Consider the following 6,805-nt stretch of genomic DNA (forward strand, 5'->3'; position numbering starts at 1 on the left):
GCACCTGGAATGTGCGTGGAGGAGTCTCCCGCAGATGTGGGCCTGGATCAATGCCCAAACATGCACAAGAACAGGACTCTCGGCCTGGATGTTTGCAGAGCTCCCAGTCTTCTAAAGAGGCTGGTGGTGGGGAGGAAGATTCAACAAAACAGAAGATTCTGGGTACTCGAGCTTGGCAACAGAGAATACTTCCCTGTACTACTAAATGACAATATCTGACATGATGAATGACACACTTGAGCAACAGCTTTCACTGTTTCACAAGCAGTGTCTCCGGACCACTAGGTTGGTGCTGTCGGATGTTGACTGAAATGTCGGTGGTTCGAGCCCATCCAGTCACATGAATGTTTCTAGCTGACATGACCTTCCATCTTTTTTTTTTTTTTTTTTTTGGGACGGAGTTTCGCTCTTGTTACCCAGGCTGGAGTGCAATGGCGCGATCTCGGCTCACCGCAACCTCCACCTCCTGGGTTCAGGCAATTCTCCTGCCTCAGCCTCCTGAGTAGCTGGGATTACAGGCACGTGCCACCATGCCCAGCTAATTTTTTGCATTTTTAGTAGAGATGGGGTTTCACCGTGCTGACCAGGATGGTCTCGATCTCTTGACCTCGTGATCCACCCGCCTCGGCCTCCCAAAGTGCTGGGATTACAGGCTTGAGCCACCACGCCCGACCGGACCAAATATATCTTAAAACCTCTTCAGGCCGGGCGCTGTGGCTCACGCCTGTAATCCTAGCACTTTGGGAGGCTGAGGTGGGTGGATCACCTGAGGTCAGGAGTTCAAGACCAGCCTGGGCATCATGGTGAAACTCCATCTTATATAAAACAATAACAACAACAACAAAACTTCTCTTCTTCTTGTCTCTTGTCTATTTTGCAAGATGCCTCTTTGTTGCTTGGGGCAAAAAACTCCATTTTTAATCCACACCCAACAAACATCTTCCCTTACTTATCCTGGTGTTTAGGGTTTTGAGTTTGTTTTCTCAGCTGCTCATATTTGGAACACTGGAAATTCCTACAATGAGAATGACATAACCTGAGTCACACCTCTGATGAAGCCACAGACTCTGAGGGAGAAACCTGATCTGCCAGGGTTTGAAGTGAAACACATTAATTTTCTGTGCCTGCATTTCTATATGTCAAATGCACTAAACCAGAATACTCAGGTTGTCCAATGTTTAAATGAGCTGTGCAGGAAAAGCGTGGAGCCCAATGCCTGTCACATAGTAATTGTTCAATACACATGAGCTCCCATCAGCGCCACTGCCTCCAGCATTTCTATCAGGCTTTGATCTTTTAAACATCCTTCCTGATACAAGTGGATCATTTTTCAAACCTTCTCTACCTGATGGCCATGATATTGCTCCAATGTGTATTATTACAAACACAACTGCAGGGATCAGACCGACACGTAGATCTGTCGTGCATCCCCCATCTACCGCTCCGCAGATACCTGGAAATGGAATTGCCAGATCAAGGTATTTGTACATTTCTGATTTTGCTAATTTCTGCCTAAATTACCATGAAAAGAAGATATAACAAGTCACATTTTTAACATTTTGTGAGAATTCTTTTTTTCTCCATCTTCTGGCCAAAACTGGGTAGTGCTTGCCTACCATTTCCTCTGAACTTCCTTTTGCCAACATTTCTGTAGTCATATAGTGGGGACATGTTTTATGCGTGACATCAAACTCGAATCCTTAAATGAAAAGAGGGATTAACATGACTGTACACAAATTTATATTCAAAATACAATGAATAGAAATATACATGTGTATGTAAATACTTATATACACACAGAAATATATAGCAAAAAATTTTTTTTGACTTAGGATACTTCATCAAGCTTATATACACTTGAAAATTTGTTTAGTAAAACAGCAGTCCCCATGTGTACTCCCAGAGTTTCATCATATATAAGGAATTATTTAGCTCCTTATCTCTAAGTAGCTATGATTCCTCTTTGCTTTCTGAGTTTCGGCCCTATCTCTCCCTCACATACTTGCTCATCGCCACCACCCCCAAACACGCCTCTCAACACCTCACCCTCTTACATGTTTGTGTCCTAGTTTGCTGAGCCAATTACTCCATTATTATGACTTGTACATTTTATTCAGAGTTCAGTCACATTGGATATACATAGCAGGAATGAAGGTCCAATATCTTCCGGGACTCTCTCTCAAGTGGATGAGCTTCAGAGATTTCTGTAATCTTTGGCCACCCTGACTGTCTTCTCCTATTCCAGGTAAGCACTGGATATGATGGCCCAGCTCAGGTCAGGCACTCTCCATGAGCAGGGAAGGGCGGGACATCTTCATGTGCAGTACCAGAAAGACACTGTCCAAAGAGGGAAAGGCAGTTCTATAAAAGAAAGATCAGTCTGGGGCATGGGCAGGCAAACCGAGGATGTGAAGAAAACGGTGTCTGCTCTGTGAGGGGAACATGCAGTAGAGGATGGACTTAGAGTGGGAGGGAAAGGGTTTTTGGAAATATGGGCCACGGATATTCCTGTGTGAGCTGGAGCCACACGAGACTGTTGGAGGCTCACAGAGGCAGGGAGCTTAGGAGAATCTGCACTCCCCAACCTGGGTGACAGATGAGGGGACTGTCCTGGTCACCAGAGAGAGATAGGGTCTGGGCCAGGCAGTTCTGATGGGAAAGAAAGAACAGGACACCTTCTCCTTAAGGTAAGGTCCTGAGTTCAGGTCTCGGTAGGGAGGGAGGCTGCCTTGGGCATTGGCAGCTGCAGATGGTTGGCCAGACGAGGGCCCTGAAATCTATGTGCTATCACCTTGTAGTTCTAGTAAAAGAATCGCTGCAATGAAGGGTCCTTAGGAAGAAGAGGTGGAGGACCTGACTTGGGGCGGGGGCTCCAAGAGGACTATCTGCCTTGCTGTGCAGAAGCCTGCTGCATAACCTCCCTGGTTCTCCTGCTCAGTCTCCTGGCCAGACCCCCAGAGTCCCTGCCCTGTGTGCCCTGGAAGGGCACAGTCAGATGAGCCAAGGCATCTCCAGCCGGGCCTCATCCCTGGGCATTTTTGTGGCTTTGGGGGCCCTGGCCTTCTCCAGACCTTGTCCTGCAAGCAACTGTCCTGCAGGGGGAGTTGGGGAACGAGGCTACTTGTCAGTTACCTCTGGGGGGTTCCACAAGGTCCTGACTTGGGTCCTAGTCACTTGCAAACCTATGCATCCCCATCCCACCCGCCAAATGATGAAAAGAAACGTTGCCAGGACTCATGCCGGACAAATAGTGTGGGGCCTTTCATAGAGTCAAGTTCTCAGGCCATCAATAAGGGATGGAAACCACCTGCAGGAAGGTGCCACGGTGGGAACCTGGGTGGCAGGAAGCAGTCACTGAGCTGTCAGGGTGAATCCTGGCCCTCGCACACCCTCCTTTACTCCTTTTCTCTTTCCCCTCTCTCCCCTGCATTCCTCAGCTACCTTCCCTGGGCCCTCACCCCTCCTTTCCCAAGGCTCAAAGTGAGACCTCAAAACACTTGGTAAAGGTCGAGCACAGTGGCTCATGCCTATACCCCCAGCAGTTTGGGAGGCCGAGGCAGGCGGATCACTGAAGCCAGCAGTTTGAGACCATGGTGAAACCCCATCTCTACTGAAAATACATGATCTTGGCTCACTGCAACCTGACCCCCTGGGTTCAAGCGATTCTCTTGCCCTAGCCTCCTGAGTAGTGAGGGTTACAGGCATGCACCACCATGCCCAGTTAATTTTGTACTGTATTTGTAGTAGAGATAGGGTTTCAGCATAATGGCCAGGCCGGTGTAGAAATCCTGACCTCAGGTGATCCACCCACCTCAGCCTCCCAAATTGCTGGGATTACAGGTGTGAGGCACCGCGCCCGCTCCCTATCCGTTCTTTGTATGCGATGTTGCGGGTGTTTCTGCAGTTTAGGAATATAATCTCGCTGGATAAAGTCAGTCGGTGACTTAGTTGTTAGGACTCTAATTCAGTGAATCATCTCTGTGGTTTTGTTGAAATGGGAGGATTCCAAGACCTGGATCTGAAGACCTGTTTATCTCTCAATGACAGCACTCAGTGGGTTGGACAGGGGTTATTTCTCCCCAAACAACTACCTCCCACTTCATTAGGCTGTTTCTTTGCCCATGTGAGAAGCCAGCACCGTCCAGGAGGACTAGACCGCCTTTCTATGAGACAAGTTATTTTTCTTCTGCTGGGAGGCATCCTGTGGGGACGGCCTATTAAACCCCAAGCCTCTCTTTCGAACTTTTTTCTTAGAATTTGGAGCCAGTTTTTACCTAGCATTTCTAATCCTACAGCGCCACATAATGGAATGGGCTTTTGTTTGTTGTCTGGTGGGGCGCCTTGTTAACTGTACAAAGCTTATAGTTCCTCAGTTATTTTCCCTCGTATGTCCCATTATCAGTGATCAGGCCCAATGCCCTATTTGTAGACAGGAAAATTCCACTCCCAGTGCCTGGGAGGAAGCCGTTCTGCAAGACAGATTTTAACCTCAGTATTGGCCCCTCAAAGGAAGGACGGCCATTCAATCCTTACATTCTTTTGAGGCACCTGTTCTGCATCCAAGAACATTGGGATGGGATTTAAACAAAACGGGATTTTATGTTTGGAAGTCAATCTGTCCCATTCTCTGAGATTCTGATGTTTCTCTGGGGCATTGCAAGGGAAGTCAGAGGTAGTGTTAGGTAGGACACATTCTCCATTAAACAGACTCAGGTACTTCAGGAGCCTTTTGGGCTGAGTTGGTCTAGGAAACCAACAAGGCAGAAAGCTAGGGCTTTATGCACCACATTAGTACTGACTAGCTCCTCCGGATGCATGGGTGAAGGTCATGCTTGCATCCATGGGTGGCATCTATAATGACAGCTGGGACCCAGAGGAGGCAGAGGAAGAGGAGAAGGGGGACCTCCTTTCTCTCTTTCCCTCCACCCTGGGTCACATTGAAAGTGGGAAAGGGACTGAGGGAAGCCTTGTCTCCCTTCTCTTTCCAGATGGGTCACAAACCATCCGCGGTCCACACTCTCCTCAAGTGCATCTGAAACACTGGAACTCCTTTGACCATGAGGCTCTCAAGGAAAAATGGCTTATATTCTATTGCACAAGGGTGTGGCTACCTTACAGACAGGAGGCCTGGCCTCCTTAGGGAAACATTAATTTTAAAACTATCTAACAACTAGATATTTTTTTGCCCTGTGAGACAACCCAGATCTTGGTAAGTGTTGTAAAATTAACCCTTCCCTCTTGGCAGCCGTATATGACAGGCCCACAGAATATAACTCTCCAAAGTCGGAGAGGCAAACCCTTGGGGGACCCTCAAATGCAACTCTGTGCCCTATCTGCCTCCCTTATCCGGGGCCCCCAATAGCCATAGAATCAGCCCCTCCAGCTACGCTATCCAAAAACTGCCAACGCCGCCATTCCCTTTGCAAGAAATGCCAAATGGACATGGTGTTACCAGAGTTCAAGTTCCCTTATCATTGCAGGACCTTAGACAAATGAAGGGGGACCTAGGCAAGTCCTCCGATGACCCTGATAGATATATAGAGGCTTTCTATAATCTATCCCAAGTGTTTGATCTTACATGGAGAGATGCTATGCTGCTTTTAAGCCAAATCCTAACTGTTGCAGAGAAACAGGCAGCTCCCTACAGCCAGCAGAGATATTCAGAGATGAACAGCATGTCTCCTATAGCCAGTCAAAAGAAAAACCCAGTCAAAAAGGGAAAGAGGGTAAAAAAGAGATAGAATCCCCATTCCCAATAGGAAGAGAAACCATGCCCCTTGAAAACCCTAGTTGGAGCCCCGGTGATCCCATAGATGACTGAAAAAGAAAACGCTTTCTGATGTGCATATTAAAAGCTTGCAAATAACCAGAACCAAAACTCTTAATTACTTAAAACTGTCCTTGTTGAATCAGAAACCAAATGAAAATCCCTCAGCCTTTTTGGAAAGGCTGAAAGAAGCTTTAGTGAAACACACTTCCCTGTTTCCCGATTCAATAAAGAACAGGTTTAGCCAGGCAAGGTGGCTCAGGCCTGTTGGGAGGCCGAGGTGGGCAGATCACAAGGTCAGGAGATCAAGACCATCCTGGCTAAAATGGTGAAACCTCGTCTCTACTAAAAAATACAAAAAATTAGCTGGGCATGGTGGTGGGCACTTGTAGTCCCAGCTACTCAGGAGGTGGAGGCAGGAGAATCGCTCAAACCTAAGAGGCAAAGGTTGCAGTAAGCCAAGATCACACCCCTGCACTCCAGACTGGGTGACAGAGTGAGACGCAGTCTAAAAAAAAAGAAAGAAAAGAAAAGGTTCGTTACTCAGGCAGCCCCTGATAGCAGAAGCAAGTTGCCAAAACAGGCCCTGTCCAAAGATCTTTCTAGTTTTTGTCACCCTCAAGCTGAAACTTTGTAGTATGTAAAGACACTCTTCTTTGAGCCCCAACCAAGGAGGTCTCAGGGAGGTACTAAGGCTCTCCTCAATTTCATAGCTGAAAGGGAGAATATATGGTCTCAAAACCTAAAGCTCAGCTCTTTCAAACTTCAGTAGAGTACCCGGGTCTGGTATTATCAGAAGGTATCAGAGCACCAGGTAAAGAAAGGATTAAGCCCATTTCCTTTAACGGTAAGGGCATTTTCTTAGGCATTACTGGATTTTGTAGACTGTGGGTAGCTGGATATGGTGAAATAGCTTGCCCTTTATACCACCTCACTAAAGAAACTCAAGCGGCTAAAATTCACTCCCTAACTTGGGAAACTAAAACTCAAAAGGCCTTAAGCAGTTAAAGCAAGTTTTTTTTTTTTTTTTTTTTTTTT

General features: G+C 47.0%; 1 protein-coding gene across 1 annotated transcript in view; it reads left to right on the plus strand.

Annotated features, from left to right (window-relative positions):
* Nucleotides 1-879: 879 nt before the first annotated feature.
* The window catches only part of LOC116541162 (GON-4-like protein), a 15,258-nt gene continuing 9,332 nt past the window's right edge, over nt 880-6,805 (plus strand). Inside the window, exon 1 of the mRNA XM_032265154.1 lies at nt 880-891. The gene's annotated coding sequence lies outside the window, so the exon portion shown is untranslated. The remainder of the gene's footprint in view (nt 892-6,805) is intronic.

Source organism: Sapajus apella, unplaced genomic scaffold, assembly GCF_009761245.1.
Source record: "Sapajus apella isolate SASKATOON/1434 unplaced genomic scaffold, GSC_monkey_1.0 scaffold148, whole genome shotgun sequence".
NCBI lineage: Eukaryota > Metazoa > Chordata > Mammalia > Primates > Cebidae > Sapajus > Sapajus apella.